Source organism: Larus michahellis, chromosome 7 (genome assembly GCF_964199755.1).
Source record: "Larus michahellis chromosome 7, bLarMic1.1, whole genome shotgun sequence".
Taxonomy (NCBI): Eukaryota; Metazoa; Chordata; class Aves; order Charadriiformes; family Laridae; genus Larus; species Larus michahellis.
In genome coordinates this window covers 21,514,823-21,535,530 of record NC_133902.1, presented here as the reverse complement: position 1 = coordinate 21,535,530, position 20,708 = coordinate 21,514,823, and positions in this window count along the sequence as shown.

Sequence of the window (20,708 nt, the reverse complement as noted above, 5' to 3'; positions counted from 1 at the left end):
GGAATGCCCGAAGTTCAAGTTGTAATCTTCAGCAATTTTTCAATCTTTTTTTTGTAGCATAGCTCTTGACCATTTGAATTAATAAAGCTCCTAATAGCTCAACCAGAGCATCATTTTACTCAGGATGGTGCACGCACCACAAAGGCCAAGCAACAGGGACCATCCTCGCCAGGCCAAAGGCAGCATCTTCAGATGCTGATAGATTACATCTGTAACAGAAGCTCACCTCCTCCCACCCTCTCTGCATGTCCCGGTTTGGGGTAAAACAGAACCAACTTTCTGTCCAGTAATTTTACTTCTTAGCTAGGCCTCTTCTAACTCTCTGAAATTAACAGCATATGGTGCCGAAACCAGTTCATTCTCAGAGACCAATGTTTACTGTTTGTGCTAAGGAATGGCACGCAGAGAGGCTCTTGCTTATACTTATTGCTATAACAACCAAGGTCAGTTAATTTTGTTATTTGCCCCATTGGAGGGTCGGAAGCGGAAAAGCGTAGAGGGGTCCCACCTGCAGGGAGGAGTGGACAGGACAGGTGGCCCAAATTGGCCAACAGGGTATTCCATCCCATCTGCCCCATGCTCAGTATAAAAGCTGAGGGATCAAAGGGTCAGCTCTCTTCCTTCAATGGCTGACGTCCGAGGAGGACCCTGTCTGTTCATCTGCCTTTGATCCCGATCCGTGTGTTCCTGACTCCAACACTGGAACCCGGCTCCCACCCGTCGCTGAGTCCAGCCTGGGACTTCCCCAGTGCCTGCCAGTGACATCATCCTGGGAGCTTAATACGGTTTTGTGTATGCTGTATCTATTTCATTATTTCCTTTTTATTTTGTTATTAACATTTCATTAAAGTAGTTTAGTTTCTTCTAAACTCATAAATCTCTTTCTCTCTCCTCCTCCTCTCTGTGTGTGAGAGGTGGGCGGAGAGCATTTGTCCCCAGCCATTGGCCAATTCAGCCAAAACCACAGCACTGCAACTACACGTGCAAGCAGTATCTCTGACTGCCTGCACGGTCCAACCCCACAAATTCTGCTCACAGTCCACCAGCCAACTATGTGTAAGTATCACTACTATAAGAAGTAGTCCTGGTTTATTTGGTCTTACAGATGGTCTGTTGTCCCTTCACTCCAGTTTTATTGGAATTACTATTTTCCCCTCTTAGCATGAACTCCACAAATGATTTTATGTATTATATTACTAACAGTATTGCAAAATATTAACCGTGGTTAGTTACATTAATAGCTACTTACATACTTTCTTTGGACTATAAAACTCTGAAATTTACTTCTGCTCCTAAATGTGAAATCTTGACTAAAAACGTATAAAGTAAAAACAGACAATTTAAATATTCTGAAAAAAAAAATGGATTACCACCCCACAAAAATTCAACTGTAGTTTAAGAATACATTTGTTTCAGTTTTTATTGGTGGTTTTGTATTTTGTTTAGTTTGGTTTTGGTGTTGGGTTTTTTGGGGGGTTGCTTGTTTGTTTTTTCTTAATACTGCAAAACTTTCACACGGCATGTTTTCACATCAATAATAGTCCTAATGTTAATTTTCAGGTTTGTCCCTCACCACACTATTATGAACATGTTTGTATGAATTAAAATTATTATTTCCTCAGAATGCTATGCAGGAAAAACTCAAGACAGCTTTTTTTTTTTTTGCCCGCTTTTTTTTTTTTTTTACTTTGAAGAGATTGTACGTAACACTGCAAGTCAGGAAAATTACTCGAAGTGGTAATGCAAAGTCAGTGGGGAACCAGCTCACTTCATTAAACATCTGCATCAGAAGTCTGAAACTCATATAGAAATTAAATTGGTTTACTGCAATCCATAATATTTACTGTAGCATGTTGTCTCATGTTTTCTAGCATAAAGTACTAAACAAAACAAAATCAGTCACCATTCCTCTCCCGTAAGTGTTATGTTTCCCTTGCATTTAATTTATAAAGCATTAAAAATAAATTGATTAAGGTATATTCCCGTGGTTCATGGAATAATTCACTCACTTTTGTTCACCTACTTCTACCAATTATTGCAAAACACCAAATACATACTGACAGCATAAACTACATAATCTAAAACCCAAGATTTCCCCATAACCTGGTTCTTTCACACCAACTGTCCATAGCAAAGTACTGACAAATGCTGCAACAGCTGATACTAAAACAGCCTGTTCTTCCCTGGGGTTTGGCACATTAGAGACTGAAGACAACACACAGAACACTGCCTACAGACTCCTCTTTGAAGGAGACGAAAACATTGATTTAGGGAAAGGGGGCAGGAATATCAAATTAGAAAGTTAAGATTGGAAATAGAGAGCTTTCTGAAGAAATTCACAGATCTAGGTATTAAGACAGTTTTCTGCAGGTACATCAAGTGACAAGATCCCTTTAATTATTCACTTCAATACTTGAAGTAACTGCTTTTCCCCCTCTGCTCATAAGACCTTAAACTCCGCATTTCTGTAGACCAGTCACTTGCAGAGGACAGATTTCAAGTTCAGAGTCCAAGAGGAATCTCACACCAGTGAGGTTTAGCACTGAACGCAACATGCACCATGTTCTTGGTGCACTACTGTTCTTGATTAGAGACACTCAGCAACAGCTTTGGCTGGAACTTTGTATACTTGGTCCTAGAAATGCCTTCCCACTCCTATAAGGCTAAGATACTTGCTAATGGATCTCATATTACTCAGAGACAGAGAAACCTCCCAGAGATTGTCACATTTTGCCTCTTGGAAGTCATGGAGATGAAAAGCCTAGGGTTTTCTCTCCTCTTCCAAGTTGCCAACTACTCTAGTAATGCCAGCATGCAGATATAGAGCCAGCTTCGGCTTAGGACAGAAAACAATCTCCCGCGCAGTACCATACTTCCTTGTGCATCCAAAGAAAAATGAAGACATGAATTGCGTTACTGAGCCACAACAGTTTTCTGAGACTTCTTCCAGCAGCGTGCCAGGTGAATCACCCTTTCCTTTCAAACATCACAGCTGACTCCACAGAACTGAACAATGTGACTGCCTCCACAGACAGACAACCCAAAGAACAAGGATATCGTCTCACATTCTTTTGCCTTAACCAACACACAGTGCTTCCCTTCTGTAAGACAAAAGGAGACTGTTACTTGATTTGAAACATAAGAAGATATCTAAGAGGAATACCTATTTCATGGATAAATTTGCTACCTGTCTTCTCAGTAAAACAAAAGCGTTTAAGCAGATAATGAGAAATTGTTCTATCAGGGAAGAGTAGATTATTACTAACTGATGCTATAATTTATCCTTAATTAGTTGCTTTAGACATCTGTAGCTTAATCTTGCTTAAAACACAAGGAAGCATCCTCACTGTACATAAATACCATCAATTCAGTTACCACTACGTATCACTGTAATACACCCATATAATAACATTCATTTACTTTTCATACTGAAAGAAGCATTTATATTATGGCCCCTCAACTTTCACAGTTTGTCATTTATACATCAGAACAATGATGATACAGCATTAACATCCTGTTTTGCTGCTCCAGGAGATACAGCTCATTGCATGCACATTCCAGAGCTTCCTGGACTTATCAGCACCTCAGGGCCACAGGACATTAACAATCCCATTGCCAAAAAAACCACACTCAAGCCATAGCTGTAACTGGCACTGGTGCAAACACTCAAGGAAATAAATCAATCTCCATTTTCACTTAGCTTTGAAGAAAAGTAATCCTAACCAGTTAGCACTTTGACAAGTGATCAAATTTTGGCACTTGAGGCAAGGCAGATATTAGGACTTGAATAGACAATGTTGTTAGGACTGACGAACAGTATAAGCACAAAATACTGTGGTCATCGCAAGCTCATTCTTACAACCGTTCAAGCAAACAACTCAATCTAAACACTGTAGGACTGCACTGAAAAGTGGTCTGAACTGCCACACTAAGCAGAAGCATGAGATATTTTCTAATTATAAAGATATTTTGAATGTGAAATGAAGTCAGAGAACAGTTAGAAAGAACTTGAGAAAAGACCCATTGGAAGTGAAAAGCAATTGGACTGACAGGAGGGAACAACCAAGGTAGAGGCATTAAAGCATGATGAAGCAGAAAGGATGCTCCAATAAACAAACGTGTTTTGTTCCTTCATATTCCTCCATACCAGCCCAAAGCGTGTGTCTGCATACATGACACATGAGCAAGCTGTAGCAGCAAAAATTAAAATGCATTGATTTTTGCCAAATAAATATTTGTTTTAGTGAAAATCTATTGCAATTACTTAATGTATCCTTTTTCAATAAAAAATAATTAATCCAAGATAACACAGACTGGCTGCAGTGGCAAAACAATTACAGTGCTTACCCTGTATGAAATGGTAGATCTTGAATTTTGTCCTTTAGGAAAAAGCTCATTAAGAACTCTGCAGATATTTGCCACCATTGGGGTTTTTTTTGTAGAAAAGTCCAATAAGAACACAATCACTCCCTGGGTTGCAGCTGAAAGGAAGACTTCTGGAGGAAGACTACTGGAGACCAGTGACAGGCAGGGAAAGCATCAGTCACCTTGAATACCTGCAGCAAGAAGGTCAGGCTAAGGCAATAGCTGAGATAAGGAAAACCTCTAAAGGAACATGAATGAAGAAGCGTTCGCCCATGTATTGTCAAGAACAGAGAAGGAGTTACTACCATTGAACTGTTTGCTTTGCCATCTTCCCAAAAGTCCAATAAGAACACAAACGCTCCCTGGGTTGCAGCTGAAAGAAAGACTTTTGCATCATTCTCCAGTAATTTGGATGATAATCTAACGTGGAAGAGAGCTTTTAATCTTTATTTCTCACAGAGCAAGATTACCTCAAACTGCATTAAGGCTTACTCTTTCAAGGTTCACTTGAAAGTTGTGAGAAACGGTGAAATAACAAGCTCTGGGAAACCCTTGCATCTTCCAGATGGGCATCAAGCTTATTGTAAATTCACTATAGATTTTTAACCAAGCCGTTTCAGTTTAAGATATTCACCTCATTTTTGGCATTGCTGCCTCCCAAATATTGCTCCACAGCATTCTGGCAATGCTCAGCCCAACAGCACACAGCCCTCTTCACCTGGATCTCAGCAAGAAGAACTTCAGATCTGATTTTGGAAGCATTTCAAAAAATGTAGCCATAATATTCCTAGCAACAGTTTCCTATAACTAGAGGTTCCTTTTTCACTAATGAAATGCTAATATATAAATAACCGAATATTTTTTGAAGTTGAACATTAACAATAAACACAGTAATAAATAGCACAAACAGCCATTTAGTATGTAATCCCCTGCAACGGAAGCTTTCATTAATTTGTATTCTGCTACTGCAATTCCCCTCATAGAAGAGCAACATGGGCCATAAATAGGTGATAGGCGGATACTTTCTCTTAACACAAAGAGCAAGGGTTTAAGCTATGATTTAGAGAATATTGTTTTGTGAGCAGAATTCACCTTTAACTGTGGATTTATCTGCTGCACAGACTTTGTGCCATCCCTCTCCATCAGATACCCATCTACAAAACAGATTGCTGTGAAGTTGCAGTTGTGCAGCGATTTATATTCCATCTAAACGTTAATTGACTCTACACTAAATTCTTGAGGTTTATATCTGTAAATCATTAATGATTTTACACCTCAGGAAAACTTTCTATTAATAGATTTAATATTGCCTGTGGACAATATCCTTGCAGTACATGCCAGATGATTCCCTGCAGTTGCTGATATTTTTATTGTATTTTAGGTTTAGTTATTTTGTGTCAATTTCCAATAAAATAACATGGTCATAAAAAGTACTGAAAAATAAAGCTGTAAATGGAGACCAAAGAAAGGTCAATTAACAGCCTTGCTGGTCTGTCTTTCCTGAGAAGGACGTAGCCATCCATGACAGCATTCCAGTCATGTGAGCTGTCCCACCACGTCTCAGTAATTGCAATGAGACGTGGCCCTGCAACCGCATGCAGATCTCCAGCTCTTCCTGCTTATTCCCCATGCTGCGTGCATTGGTGTGTAAGCATTTCAGAGAGGGAGTTGTGTGTGTAGTTTTGACCCTTGAGATGTGGTGTGCCTTCTGGCTTTCAGAAATACTGGCACACTGGCCCACGAGCGCTGAGCAACTACGCCCTGGCACCTCACCAGCAAGCCCAGTACCATCCCCACCCCTCTTCAAATCTAGTTTAAAGCTCTCTCAATGAGCCCTGATAACTCTTGTCCTAGAACCCTTTTTCCCCTGGAAGTCAAGGTATTCCCCACCTGTTACCAGCAGGCCAGGCATTTTGTAGATCAGGCCATGATCAAAGAACCCAAAGTCCTGCCGGCAGCACCAGGCTTGAAGCCAGGCATTGATCTGCTGGCTCCTCCTATTTACCCCCTCGTCATTCCCCACAACTGGGGGCATAGATGAGAATACAACTTGTGCTCCCGATCCCTTGACCAGGCATTCCAGGGTCTTGAAATCTTTCTTCATTGCCCTTGGACTTCTTCTTGTTACCTCGTCACTGCCTACCTGAAAGAGCAAAAGTGGGTAGTAGTCTGAGGGTCATACCAGGGAAGGAAGCATCCTTTTCACATCCTTGACCCGGGCCCCAGGGAGGCAGCAGACCTCCCTGTGTACCAGGTCCGGCCTACATATTGGGCCTTCCGCTCCCTTCAGTAGGGAGTCACCTATGACAAGGACATGTCTTTTCTTCTTTACCGCAGAGGTTTTGATGCAGGGGGAGGTCTGACTAGACCTTGCTGACGCCTCCAAGGTAGGAGAACTATTATGCTCGTCATCATCCAGGTTCCTCTGCAGAGCACTGTACCTGTTCCATAATAGCACCTGGGAAGATGGGGTAGTCACCGGGCTGTCTTGAGTGCGGCGCCTGTTGCACTGTGCAGGAACTTCCTGCCATTGTCCCCTGTCCTCCAGGTTACCACCTTCAGTTGAGGTAACAGAGGATAGGGAGTTTTTTGTTGCAGGGTTTCTGTCTGCCTGCTGGCTTTCTGTCGTGGGATGCAGGATTCTACTCCAAGAATCTATCTCCCTCTCGCATTCCCTGATGCTCCTCAACCTACTTACCTTCTCCCTGAGCTCCATGACTAATGGGAGGAGATCCTCTACCTGGGCACATCTCCCACAGGCGTGCCCATCACTGCCACCCGACACCAGCATGAGAGCAGGGCACGCCCTACAGCCTGATGTCTGTGCGGCAGCATGTTCCCACCAGAGTTCCATCTGGTGGTTGTGGAGCTCATGGATGACACAGTCTGCTTGCGAGCAGTTACCATGGCTACCTGGCCGGGTTGGCAGTCCTTCAGCTCTATCCTGCGCGAACTGCTGTGCAGCCTGCTGTGACTGGACTGCTGTGTCACTCCCTCTTTGGCCGCCCTTTTCTCCAGCCCAAGAAGTACATCCTTGTCGTGGTGCTGCCGGGCGGTTCCGCGGGTCACACCCAGGCAACATCCACTCGCTGCTCGTTTGCTCAGTCCGCTCCCGAAGGGCTGCTTTTATGAGGGGGGAGAGCGGTCCCACCCCCGGCTCGTTCACACCTGCCGCCGGGGGTGCTGCCTCCGCCCCCCAGAAGCGCCGGGTACCGGCTGGGCCTCGCCGCTTTTCCCGGCTTGGAAAGCCTCGAAAACGAGCCCCTTTGCCGGCCTTTTTTGACGCGATTCCCTTCCCCGGTAACAGACTTACCTGCACTGGAGCTGGTCTCCTCGGCGAGCGACCGTTGGCGTGTTTACGCCTCGTTATATCTTTATGAGTGCACTTAAAGGGAACAGCATATACTGGGTTCTAAACGCATTTGTAGAATTTAGAGAGTACGCATCTGCAAGCCAGTTTTGATTACTCTGTGATTCATTATATGACAGAAAACAATAAAGCTTCAAAATAATTAATAGTATGCTGTGGAAAATTACTGTTCTCCCATTATAAACTCATTGTGATAAACATGTTAGACCCCGTTTGCTTACTTTGCAGTCAGAGTCGTCAGTCTAAATGTAAGCTTGGGAATAAATCATGACAAATGGGAGGTTAAAGGAATTCCTTCATATTTCAAACGGTCGCTAAAAAAAAAACCCAAAATCTAATGAATGCATATACACAATACAGGCAAAGGCAGGAGACAAGGGTGCTCCTCACAAGCACATCACATCTTTTTTTCCTGTATTGTATTTACCCAGTCTCTTGAAACATTTGGTTTGTGTTTGTATAATTAGTGTCTTTAAAGGTGCTGCAAATGAAGGCCAATGCCTCTCCTATGGTCAGCTCGTGATTATGAAACAGAGGAAGTCAGTTCACAAAACATGCTAATGAGTGAATGTTAATCAGCGCCCAGAATGGCAGAATACCCTATGTACAAAATAATAAATTAATATAGACTATCATATATCCACCAAATTATATATCCGATCATTGACTTACACACAACTTAAAGCAGGCCAAAAGGTGTAAGGGGCGATTATTCACAAACTTCAAAGGTCCAAAGGCCTTTTGCTGGCTATACCAATAAAAAGGCTCTTGATTCACCCTGTTCCTCTCATCTCCCCAGGTTTATGGGATTCTCAGCTCCATAAAGAATTAAAAAATACTACCGAGAGGCAAGGAACTGATGTACTTAGAATAATTCAAAAATACATTAAGTCAAAGGGAGCCTAGGAATAACCCCACAAACTAACCAGTGTCCCGTCCTTAGGATAGCAAAAAGTTTTATCCATTCATCATAGCCTGAAGTGTCACTGGAAGTAGACTACCTACATTTTAGTTCCTATTCCTGCATGAATATTCACATGAAATTGTGAGTTAACAGACAGGACTTGAAGCAAGAAAACCCCACAAAGTAGTGTGCACAATAATTCTCCCAAAAAGCAGGGATTTACATGTACCAAGGCAGTGCAAGGAACTGATTCTTGCTCACTCAAATATATTGGATGATTGCTTTAAGACTTGGCCTACTTAAGATATCAGTATTAATTTACAATCCTACATTAGAAACTTTATTTCCTGTTTGAATTTGACCTAAATTCATTAACAGTTTCAGATCACATTTCCCTGTATAGACTATTCACCAAGGGGAAGCCATCCCTAACTCTGAATATTAAAATTTTGAGAAAAATATCCAAATAGCTTTCTCCAGGAAAGCTCATAAGAGAATACATTCTGGTGTGGAAAATTTTCTGACATTTTGTTAAGCATTAACATTCAAAAACTCCCAAGATTTTTCTTTTTTGGCACCTTTTTAATCATTGAGCAGTTCAACTTTTTCTTTTCTCCCCTCTTTTTGCACACTGGCAACTCCTGCTTGCTGTTTCTCAGCCCCAGAGCACACTGTCCCCCTCTACAGCATTGCACTGCTGCACATCCGTCATTTTTCATCACACAGAGCTGACATTCATGCTGCACATCTGTTTTTTCTTTGTATTCAAACTGACAAGATGCTGTGGTTAATTTTTTTCTCCTCCTTTTCTAATTTTTTTTTACAGTAGCCACTGATCATCAGAGATCATAATCTAAGAAGCAATAATCCAAGAGGCTTTGTTATGTCTACTATTATAGAATAGTTTAAGGGAAGAAATCACATGGAAGCACAAAAAACCAAACATGCACTTATAGACTAACATCTCATTGCTTCAATTTGATTAAGAGCTTCCTGCAACACTCGATTTAGGTAAGGCACAATAGATGAAAGTATTGTTCCTTCAAAGCCCATAGATAATCCTATATGTGCTAAATCATCATTTTAAACTTCATCCGTTAACTATTCATAGAGAAGGCACCTTACAGACTATTTTTGTAGGAATTTCCCTGCTATAAGTGTGACAGGAAGTCATGTCAACCGTACAGTTCTTGAAATAACTAAGAGTGTATCTATTGCTCTGCCATTTCATTCAATCTTATTTTTGGTCACTTTATCATCTAACCCTTAACTAATTATTGTACTGCTAGGTTTTCTGACATAACTTTTGCTAACTGCTGAAGGTCATTTCTAGTTACATGGCATCACATAGTTTGTCTGTTTCAACAGAGAATTAGTCTTCCTTTAGGCCTGATAGAGCTTGAACACTAAGATTGCAACCACCTCTGTCTTCAACTATTAAACAGATTCTGTTGCTGTTTCAGACTGTCAGAGGCACATTCACTATTGATCTTGTACTATTCTTCCTTGTAAAAGAAGGTAACACTGAAATGGGTTACAACGAAAAACAAGATAGTCAAAATGAAATTTGAAATACAAGCAGAGAAGAAAATTGTGTCAAGTATCAGTCTACACTTTTTTAACTCTTCAGACCTGATTATAACTTACTGATACACAAGTCTATTGTATAAGCAACCAGATACAATATACAAATATTCAGTATTAAGTACATCTGGAAAATCTGCAGAGAATTACTAGAAAAAGGGCAAGAGGAATGACATCAGACTTAGAAGTGCCACATACAGTAATTGACCATTAACATTTATCCTGTCTTAAAAAACTGTGCTGCTGAATTTCCAATAATATTTCTCACAGTTCTCAAAAGTTTTTTCTTGTGTGATTAGATTAAATTTTGTCCCTCAGGCAGGTTAAACACAGGATATTCAGAAGGAAGAGTTAGTTTTCACTGGAAAACTGACCAACTGCAGCCTGTGAACATCTTTTTATAAAGTGAATCTTGATGAATAGATGTTTTCAGAAAAATCAAACTACCACTTATGCGGTAACAACCAGGAATGTGGTAATTTCCACTCTGGTGGTCTGTGAAGAGCAGCTTCCAGGCTTTTAAAACCTGTTTGAATATTGGATCTGCAAGCTGGGATAATGCAAGACAGCACTTCCAAGTGATGGCTTAGTCATCAATGCATTAGAAAGTGATTACTTCCCTATCACTTCTGCTGAAAAAGCTAAACTAGCTATAAATGAAGTGCCTCCTACTTCAGCAACAACTGCTGATCTTACAGTACAAGCACACCGAATGCTACGTTTGACTACAGGTAAGAAGTTCCCATCTGAAAAGTAAACATATTTCTAACCTTCAGATGGGAACCACAGTGGAGCAGCACACCAAGAGCTTTGAGGGAACAGTAAATTCAGAGTCAGCACTTCTGGTGCCTCGGTTTCATTCTTCCTTCATTTATCAAATATTCAGTAAAAGGATGGGTTTGTAGGTTTGATGGCAGTATCTAAAATAGGATCTTGAGACAAATGTTTTCATAATGCATGTGGCGGATTACAAAGCACACAGTTTTTACTACCTTATCACTATAGGCATACCTGACAGAAGTAAGCACACTGCCAATGTTACGTAAGTTGCCTGCTATGAATAATCATTCAACAGATAATTGCAGGAAAAACAGCCAGGCCCATGCTATTGGAAGGACCAATGACTTTGTGTCTGAGAAGCCTGTATAGTAATTTCCCTCAACACTGTTCTGAATTTTTACGAACCCTTATGTCTTTAAACAATGATGACATAAGAACTCTAAAGCTGAATATCTTCAAGATGACAACTTAATTCGTAGGCATCAATGAAAAATTCTTTGGATAGCACCTTAAGAAAAAAAAATTATTTTAAGAAAAACAGATAACCTGGAATTAAATAGTCAATTATTTCTATTAAAAGGATTACGTACTACAAGGAGCAAGGCAATGTATGGATTGTCCGGAAATGGACCTGTGTTCTCATAAGGATAAGTGATTGACCACAGAATATTGTTTGATTTTTGTTTTAATAACCAATACAACAGTTCCAGACCCCCACTTCTTAGCCTTTGCTTTTTCTAGTTTCGTTTTCATAATTTTCATTCTTTAGCTCAAAGAACTGTCAAGAGTCAGTCACTGTATTGCTTCACTGCCTCTAAACAGTGACACCATGATTATATTTTTTAGAAGCTGAATTTTTATTGGCAACTGGTATTGAGAATAGTTTCTACAATAACAGCACAGGAGAGCGGAGTGATGGGATATTGGCACCAAGGTGGTAGGTGGAGGTGGGGGTTGGTTTGGGAGAGGGTTTTTTTGATGAATCTTACATCAGCAGCCTTAATGCAAGTCAAATAGATAAGAACAGTACCAATCTCTAGCCAAGTATGGGTTTATAATACCTAAGTATTTCATTAAGTATTAGCATTTCTTACAGAAGCCTCATTAAAAAAAATAAAATATATTTAACACTTTCCATTACAAGTTCATTTTAAGGACTAGCAATATTTTACCTGTACACTCTATTCAAGAGAAGAGCAGACAGGGCATTGAAGCTACTATAATGAGCATACATTGATAAAAGATCTTAGTACTGAAGTCACATTTATGTTTCTACAGTAAAAATCACTGTCAAAAGACCTTACTATTTGTCCAATAATAGATATAAGAAACAAGCAACCTCAAACTGAAATGCAAAATGAAGTAAAAACATTTACTGAAGTAACTAAAGACGATAAATACTTCAGTAGGTCAATGGAGCTGATTCTGCCGCTCTACCCCACTCAAGTCCCCACCTGGAGTACTGCATGCAGCTCTGGGGTTCCCAGAGCAACAGTTTTAAATTGAAAGAGAATAGATTTAGACTGACTATAAGGAATTTACACACATATAGTGTGAGGGTGGTGAGACACTGGAACAGGTTGCCCGCGGAAGCTGCAGAGGCCTCATCTTTAGAAGTGTTCAAGACCAGGAGCAACCTGGTCTAGTGGAAGGTGTCCCTGCCCATGGAAGGGGGGTTGAACTAGGTGATCTTTAAATATCCCCTCTGATCTAAACCATCCTATGATTCTAATAGTAAAAAGCTAGGCTTAAGGTATGATCATTCTTAACAAATTACAACATTCAAACGACTATTTCCTTAATTTGCAATATGAAACAATCTGCTTCCTAGCATAAATACATAATTTCTACATTTTACTCATTTAGACATTTATAAAAATAATCATATATAGAAAAGTGTAATCTCTTGCACAGGACTGCCTCAGATAACTAAAAATCTTTTCTAGATATGGCTTTACAAGATACCTGGGACTAAATTTCTCTTGTGTAATTCTTTTGAGAGCAAGTGACACTTAGGATGTCAGGACTACATTTCACCTGTAATTGTGTCATCCACTGTGTCTGCAGCACAAAGAAGTTTATGCCATGCACGTTTTTCCATTCATTGGGAAACTACATGGTAATTTGGCATGGAAATAGGTATATGGCTGGACTTTCTGAGTGTCTTCCACATATGTAATGGGAAAAGCATTCAGGCTCCAGAGGTGGAAAGCTTAAATTATTTTTTTTTCTTTTTACCTCTCACAACATTCTTATGGCATCTGAACTAGAAGAGGGAAAACTGAATACATATCTGCTGTGGCTCCTAATAAATTAACATCTACCAGCAGTGTGAGCTCTCGTTCTTGGAAAACACTTGAGATGTAGAACAGATCAGCGCTGAGATGAGTAATTCCAACAGGAAACAGAGATTCCAGTGCAATCTCCCCCATTCCTAGGAAACAGACTAGGACTGACTGCTGTTATGCGGTCTATTATATGTGTTTAATTCACCGTAATCCACCAATTCTTGCCCATTTAAATTTAGTTTTGTAGTTAAGTATTTTGAGTACTTAAATATTTCATATGCCTTTCAAGACAGTTTTAAGTAGCATCACAATAAGTCAAATTACTATTTTTATCTGCTGTTCTTTCCATTATTTTCATATTAAATCAACAGATCCTGTTAGCTTTCATACCGAATACTGCAAAGTTTGCCCAAGTCCCTCAGCTGTGCTATATTAGAAAGAAGTTTTACATTAAATTTTCCTGAAATTCATATATTCCCTTGCATGGTACTTTAGCACTACTGTAACAGTAAACCATGGAAGAGTATTAGCCAATCAAAGACAGGAGAGTGGGGAAATCTCTGCAAGTCTGTACTTGTTTATAGTACGCTTTTCTGTCATGTGAATTTGTATTAATTTAACATAGCTATAAAGGGAAAAAGAATATGGAGAAAGTTGATAAACACTGCTTTAGTTATGGGGATTTCGAAATTTGAGCAAGAATTAGATGAACTTAAAGTTTCATACCACACTCAAACCCACAGATAAAGAATAGAAGAAAAAGGGATGATTAAAACAGAAGGCATATGTATTAGTCGTCTTTGGAAGCAAAATAAGTAGAACCACTTTTTGCATAACAGTTATTTTGGGCTGACTGTTTGGGTTTGGTTTTGTTGGTTGTTTTTGTTTGTTTGTTTGTTTTTTTCTAATTTCCTTAGAGCCACATAGCAATCATTACTTCTCAAGCATCACTTATCACCCTGCTGCTGAAAAGCAGCTAAGAAACAGTATGTCTGGTAACACAAACCGACCAGCCATCACATAAACATACTACTGACTTCTTTTTTTTTCTCCATTCCGCTTACACATGGATACAAAAGAGCACCTGAAGGAGAAGGAATCCAAAGGCTGAGCAACAGAGGCTGATGAGCAACAACCCTGCATCAGGCACGGAATGGCAATATTCTCAGCACTAGCGCTGCAGCACCAGGGCACCACGACACTTCCAGCTTGCCAATGTGCTCCCCACGGCTGCCCTACCAGAAAGTTGGTATTTACTGCCTAATTCACTAGTGTTAATCTAATTTGTCGGACTAACCAAATGATTGAGTGGGCACAGCATTCGCTAATAGGTACACTCACTGGTTTAACATGTACCATGTTGCCACTTAATCATTCACTTCAACTTCTAACTACTTCTTCCCATTTGATTTAGCTGTACAATACTTCCTCAGGGCTTATTTTGATCTGAAATTCTACATGCTTGGCTTCTCAGGGATTTTTTTTTTAGGTTGTGTTGGGTTTTAGTTTTTGGGTTTGGGTGGGGTTTTTTGGGGGGGGGTTGGTGGTGAGGTTGCTTTTTGCTTTAAATTATTAGCTGGAGTTTTCCTTTTCTTGTCTGAACTTCCCCCTGCTTTCAGCAGCCTCTTCAGGTGGGCTTTGTTAGCTCAATTTGAGCTCTTAACTACTTGTCCTCATTTGAGGTAAAACAGAACCAATTTTCTGTTTTTTAATTTTACTTTTTAGCTGGGCCTCTTCTAACTGACTAAACTCTGAAATTAACAGCATATTGTTCAGAAACTGTTCACTCTCAAGAGTGATAAGACCTGATTCTACCAAGGAATGGTACGCAGAGAGGCTCTTGCTTATACTTATTGCTATAACAAGCAAGGTCAGCTAACTTTGTTATTTGTCCCATTGGAGGGTCAGAAGCGGAAAAGCGTAGAGAGGTCCCAACTGCAGGGAGAAGCGGACAGGACAGGTGACCCAAAACTGACCAACAGGGTATTCCATCCCATATGCATCATGCTCAGTATAAAAGCTAAGGGATCAAAGGGTCAAGTCTCTTTCTTCAGTGGCCGACATGTGAGGAGGATCCTGTCTGTTTGTTTGCCTTTGATCCCGATCCAAGCATTCCTGACTCCAGATCTGGAATTCAGCTCCTGTCTGTCACTGACTCCAGTCTGGGACTTTCCCTGTGCCTGCTGGTGACGCGATCGTCATCCTAGGATCTGGATACGGCTTTGTTGTATTGTCTACTTTTTTAAAAATTGTTATTAATTATTATTATTTATTATTTCCTTATTTATTATTATTTTCATTAAAGTAGTTTAGTTCTTTTTCTAAACTCATAAATCTCCCTATCTCTTCCTCTCCTCTCTTTGGAGAGAGACAGGGGAGGGACATTTGTCATTCTGATTGGCCAATCCAGCCAAAACCACAACAGTACTTTAAACTCCTCAGCTACTAGATATTTCTCAATAGCTACAGTTACTCAGTTCAAACGCCCGTTGAAAGCCTTAGTAAAAACAGATACCACTTCCAACACCAACATAGTACTGACATAGTTTTCCTGGTCCTGGGTTGTTGGTTTGTTGTTGGTTTGTTGGGGTTTGGTTTTTTTTTTGGGGGGGGGGGCGGGGGGGGATGTTGCACACTCTTCAATATTTCATTTTCTTGTTAGATGGAGTTTTCAGCTAATTACACACATTTATTTTTAGTTGTAGCTTTGCTACTGTTTTTGTCTGCTATGATAGATACCACATATCTGAGCCACTCATTCAATTGTGAGAATTAAATAATGATTCCTGCAATAAATGTTGAAATATAATTTCTGTAATTTACCTTTGAAGCCACACAGGGAAGGAAAGATTGGGAAGGTATGCAAGCACCAAAACAAAAAGAAAAAAATGCATATATGATGTTTTGCTGCTTAAGGAAAAGAGCTGTACGCATTGCTTTTTCTTAGGTAAGAGTAGTACAAATTCAGCCATTGCCAAAATTGGTACTATGTTTCTTTTTCATTCCGGTCTATGACCTGTAGGCATGAGTAGTGAGTAAAAAGTAGGACAATGAGATGAAGTAACTAAGTATACATCCCAGCTACTTGTAGATGTTCCACCAAAATATTCTTGAGAGCTATAGGTTAATGCTATTTCAGTATTTCCAGATTTTTCTTCAGTTTTTGTTTGTATTTAAGTTCAGTCAATAGTATTTGACTAGGATCCATAAATAAGTACTAATCAACTTCATTTAGTACAGAGAATAACTGTGCTATTTCCACTTTTATTTTGCTCCCTTGAAGCTCATCTTTAACTGACTCCAGACTACAACATCTAGACCAGACCTCTTACACTAAATCTGCATGGTGTTGACCAACTTGTCCGCTAACTGGCATCTCAGTATGCCGAGGTTAAATGTGCATAAGCCTGAAACAGTATCAGACAGTGCAAACCCCAAGAGCTTTTTACACTGACTGCCGGTGCTTCTGAGCTATAGAGGAGTGCTGTCCTGTAGCTACTGGTTCACGCAATAGCTAAGTTGTCTACACGGTGCAAGTGTATAGTCAGCTTTTACTGCCTATGTTATGTTTCTAACGCGTCTCTATTTCTGAACATAATCCAGCACAACAAAAGGGTCTCCCTGCTACACAAGGACAAATCTGCACCGTATCATCTGTACAGTTAAAACTGGTATCTGACCCTTTATCATGTCTGTACGAGAAAAGACAGACAACAAGTTTTGCACCAAAGAGATTTCTCGGTGGAAAGAGATGGCAGGTGTGTCATTAAACCAGTGCATGACATATCTCTCTCTATATATGCACATGTGGAAAAAGGATCTCACTGCTCTTCTTTCCAACAGTGATCTTTACTGCAGATTAACACTGCACAGGGCAGAGGTCTCAGTTAAGTAAGGTGCTGAGATACCATATTTGTCCTGTGCCACACTTCAAATAAAGTGCCTTCAGAACGAAGATGTCTTAACACATGTCGATCTAGACATGGCTTTGGCCTGTCAGTATGCTTGCGGTGTCCTTGATGCATTTTATTTTGATTAATTGCTCAGAAATCAACATAAATCAAGCAGTTTACAATCAACCAGCGCTGGTCACCAAAACAGCAAGCCATGCAACCTAATTGAGGGTAGGAACACACATTTTTTTGAAATAAAGTTTTGATTTCACTTACAATTACTCACATGATTCATTAAAATGATAGTTAGTAGTACCATCTAGTCTTTCATTATTTATTGAACTCAAGTAGCTTAGGTAAACATTTATATTTGTTTATCAATTATATAAATATATTTTTCCCATTTACCTTCTAAAGAGTAATGAGGTGTTACTGGCTGCTGTTATGCTGTACAGACTTGGTTTTTTTTAGTTTGTGATTTTAGAAGAAGTTTAAAGGCAGAGGTATATATGGATTTTTTTTCAATACGATAATCAGCAGTCTATTCAATGATCTATTCAGCAAAATAGTTTTGAGCTAATATTTTGACATATTGCCTAATGGCAACAAGTCATCAATTGAGCTATTTCAAACAGACACCACAAAAAGGCTTTTAACATATAACAGACTGTTTTAATATTGTTTCCCTGGAGAACATGTGAGCTCAACTGGAGTTCTCTGCAGTACATAAATATTTTATACACTGAAGAGGCTGCTGATGAATATATCTGGATTGAAGAGATTAAGCAGACAGACACAGTTAATAAAAAAATTACAGTCAATTTCCCCTAAATGGAGACTTCTTCTCAAGCTGAAGTTACTTGTAGTATATCAATGTCTTTCAAGATATTTCAGAGTAATTTCACAAGAGTGTCAAAAGGACAAACTTATTACAATAAACCGATTTCTAAATGTTGTTGCAAGAGTTTAAAGCTCAGAATAAGTCATTTTGTTCCTTTAAAGCATGATAAGTAGGAATGCTGTATTTTATTCAGACCCAATAAATGATACTCAATCACATGAGTTTAAACTCACTTTAATAGTAATCAAAATCTAGCATGACTACTATATCTTTCCACTTGATCATCACATCTGTCTTTAAGAAGAGAGTCCATTTCCCTTTTGTGCAGCTACAGTGGATGACAAATACTGCTACAACACAGGCCACGGCCTGAAGCACACACCAGGATTTATTTAAATTTCACCACTTATTCATCTGTAAGTGTGCTCTCTGTTGGGCGGGATTTCCAGTCCTACATGACATACCACTCACAGAGAGCTGAGAAATAAGAGCTGTTGTATCCACAGACAAGACCAGAAACAGTTTCTGTCTTCAGCACAGCACTCATTGCAGGTGGAAAGCTATTTTGAGTGTGCCATCTTGTCCCACAGACAAACCCCATGAACACCAAGTACAGCGGTGGAATTAGGAGTTTGGCTTGGGCAATACTATGCCCATGTGCACTGTGCCCAGTTGCTGTGTGTGATCATACACACACATGCCTGAATAAAGCAAACACCATGCCTTTAAAATATAACCTTGTCGAATATTGACAGTTACAGAGAAACGAACCAGAGCTTAAAAACCTTCCTGTCCTCAAAACTGTAACATAGAAAGCCTCAACCCTGTGAGAACATCAGTAAAAATATTTTATTAACACAGCAAAAAAGTTGGATATCTTGCTTTCCTTTTTTCTTTTGAGTCTGACTTGCTTTTGCAAGATCCCTCTGTCAGTTCATGTGCATGTGAAAGAGAAATATAAATGAAGATGAGCAAATACAGAAAATACCCTATTTTTTCATAAGGAAACACCTGGTAAGGAACATCCTGGTATGCCAGGGTTTGACTTGGGAGCTGAGAAGTCAACGGAGAAAGGCTACAAGATCTGTTGAGAGATTTGAAATTTGCAGATTAAATTCACATTTCTCAGCATACAGAGGCTTTCAAAAGAGTCTGCAGGAGTGGATGAGAGATAAGAAACAGGGTATAGAATACTTAAGAAACCAGTACAAATCAGGATATATGTGTATCTAATATTAAAATGATACATCATGAGTAAGGCACTCATAAGTCACACTCTGTATTAGAGTCTATTGCCTTCAAACATTTCATGAGTATGCTAATACCACTACTATCAACATAATGGTCAACTAAGACACAGCAACAGAAGTGGAAAGCTTCATCTTTTATCTAACAGCGAGCAAAAAATTTGCCAAGGAACAGAAGCGCATTTGTGATCCCAGCTATTTACTGGCAGTTACTGACATGAGACCGTAAGCAACCTGTGGGACTGAACCCAATATCTCCCTGTGTGAGAGGACTGGGAACCAATTGTAGCAAACACTTAGGAGTTTCTACTTCAAAGCAGTGGAAAAACATTACTGAAGATACTACTTATTTAAATATAATAAAGTTCCTAGCTGTTTATTTAAGTAAAATTCCCTTCTCTCATTTAACATTGTTCTTAAACATGAACTGAAAGCCATCAATAAGCACGTTACTTACTGCTTTGTACAACTATTTTTCCATCAGTGTCAAGATACCGATTTGCAATAAGTTTTTCAGCACAAATGTGTCTGCTTGTCTTAAAGTGAAGAGGAAAAAAAAACAGACAATGAATGCATAACTACAACACCACAATACCTGAATTTTGTTACAGCAGTTAGCTCTAAAATGTCTAGCACCATAAATACATTCAGTTTGACTTCTTGATAAGGGCAATATATGGATCAAAAAAAAGTCTCAAAGCTTTAAAAGTAAAATAGATGCATGCTGACAGGGCACATTTTAAAATAATTCTTCAAAAGACCTCAACACGCAGGAATATGCTTGCAGACCAGAAAGGTAAAAGTAGTTTGAGGAAGTGGCCTTTATAAAAGAACCAGATAAATTAGCATAATAAATTTAATTGTTTGGGTTTTTAATCCTCCCTATTCAGTATCAGACAGCTTTCCAGATTTCCCTTCCAAAAGGGGGAATTGGGATTCCACAAACATTACAGGATTTTCCATGTGTTCTTATTCTCATCTCCCTCAGTACTGTGCCTCTGGCTGGTCTTCTCTGGAAATACAAACATAACCATCATTTCTGAGTGAATGATTCATCACTCATCTTTCTATTCTGACATCTCCTTATGGCTGTTGATATTTCAGCTACAGCTCAACAAGGCAAAAATGGAAATCCTGACCTTCCCACTCAAGTTAAACTCTCTTCCTAGTCATGCAAGGCAGTACTCTGCTCCCTGTCAATCAAACTCATCACTTGCACGTCACTGCCAGTTCTTTCCCCTCCCATCCAATATCTGGTTAAGCCTCAGTTATTACTCTCGTTATCTTTCAGGTTGGGCTCTCCTATCCATCCGTTCAACAAGTTTTCACGGCCACTATTCTCATCACAGTACATTTACACTATTGCAATACACTCAACATGGTCTAGAAAAAAAAGCACTGCCTTGCTTCACTTTTAACATTTAAAATGCATCTGT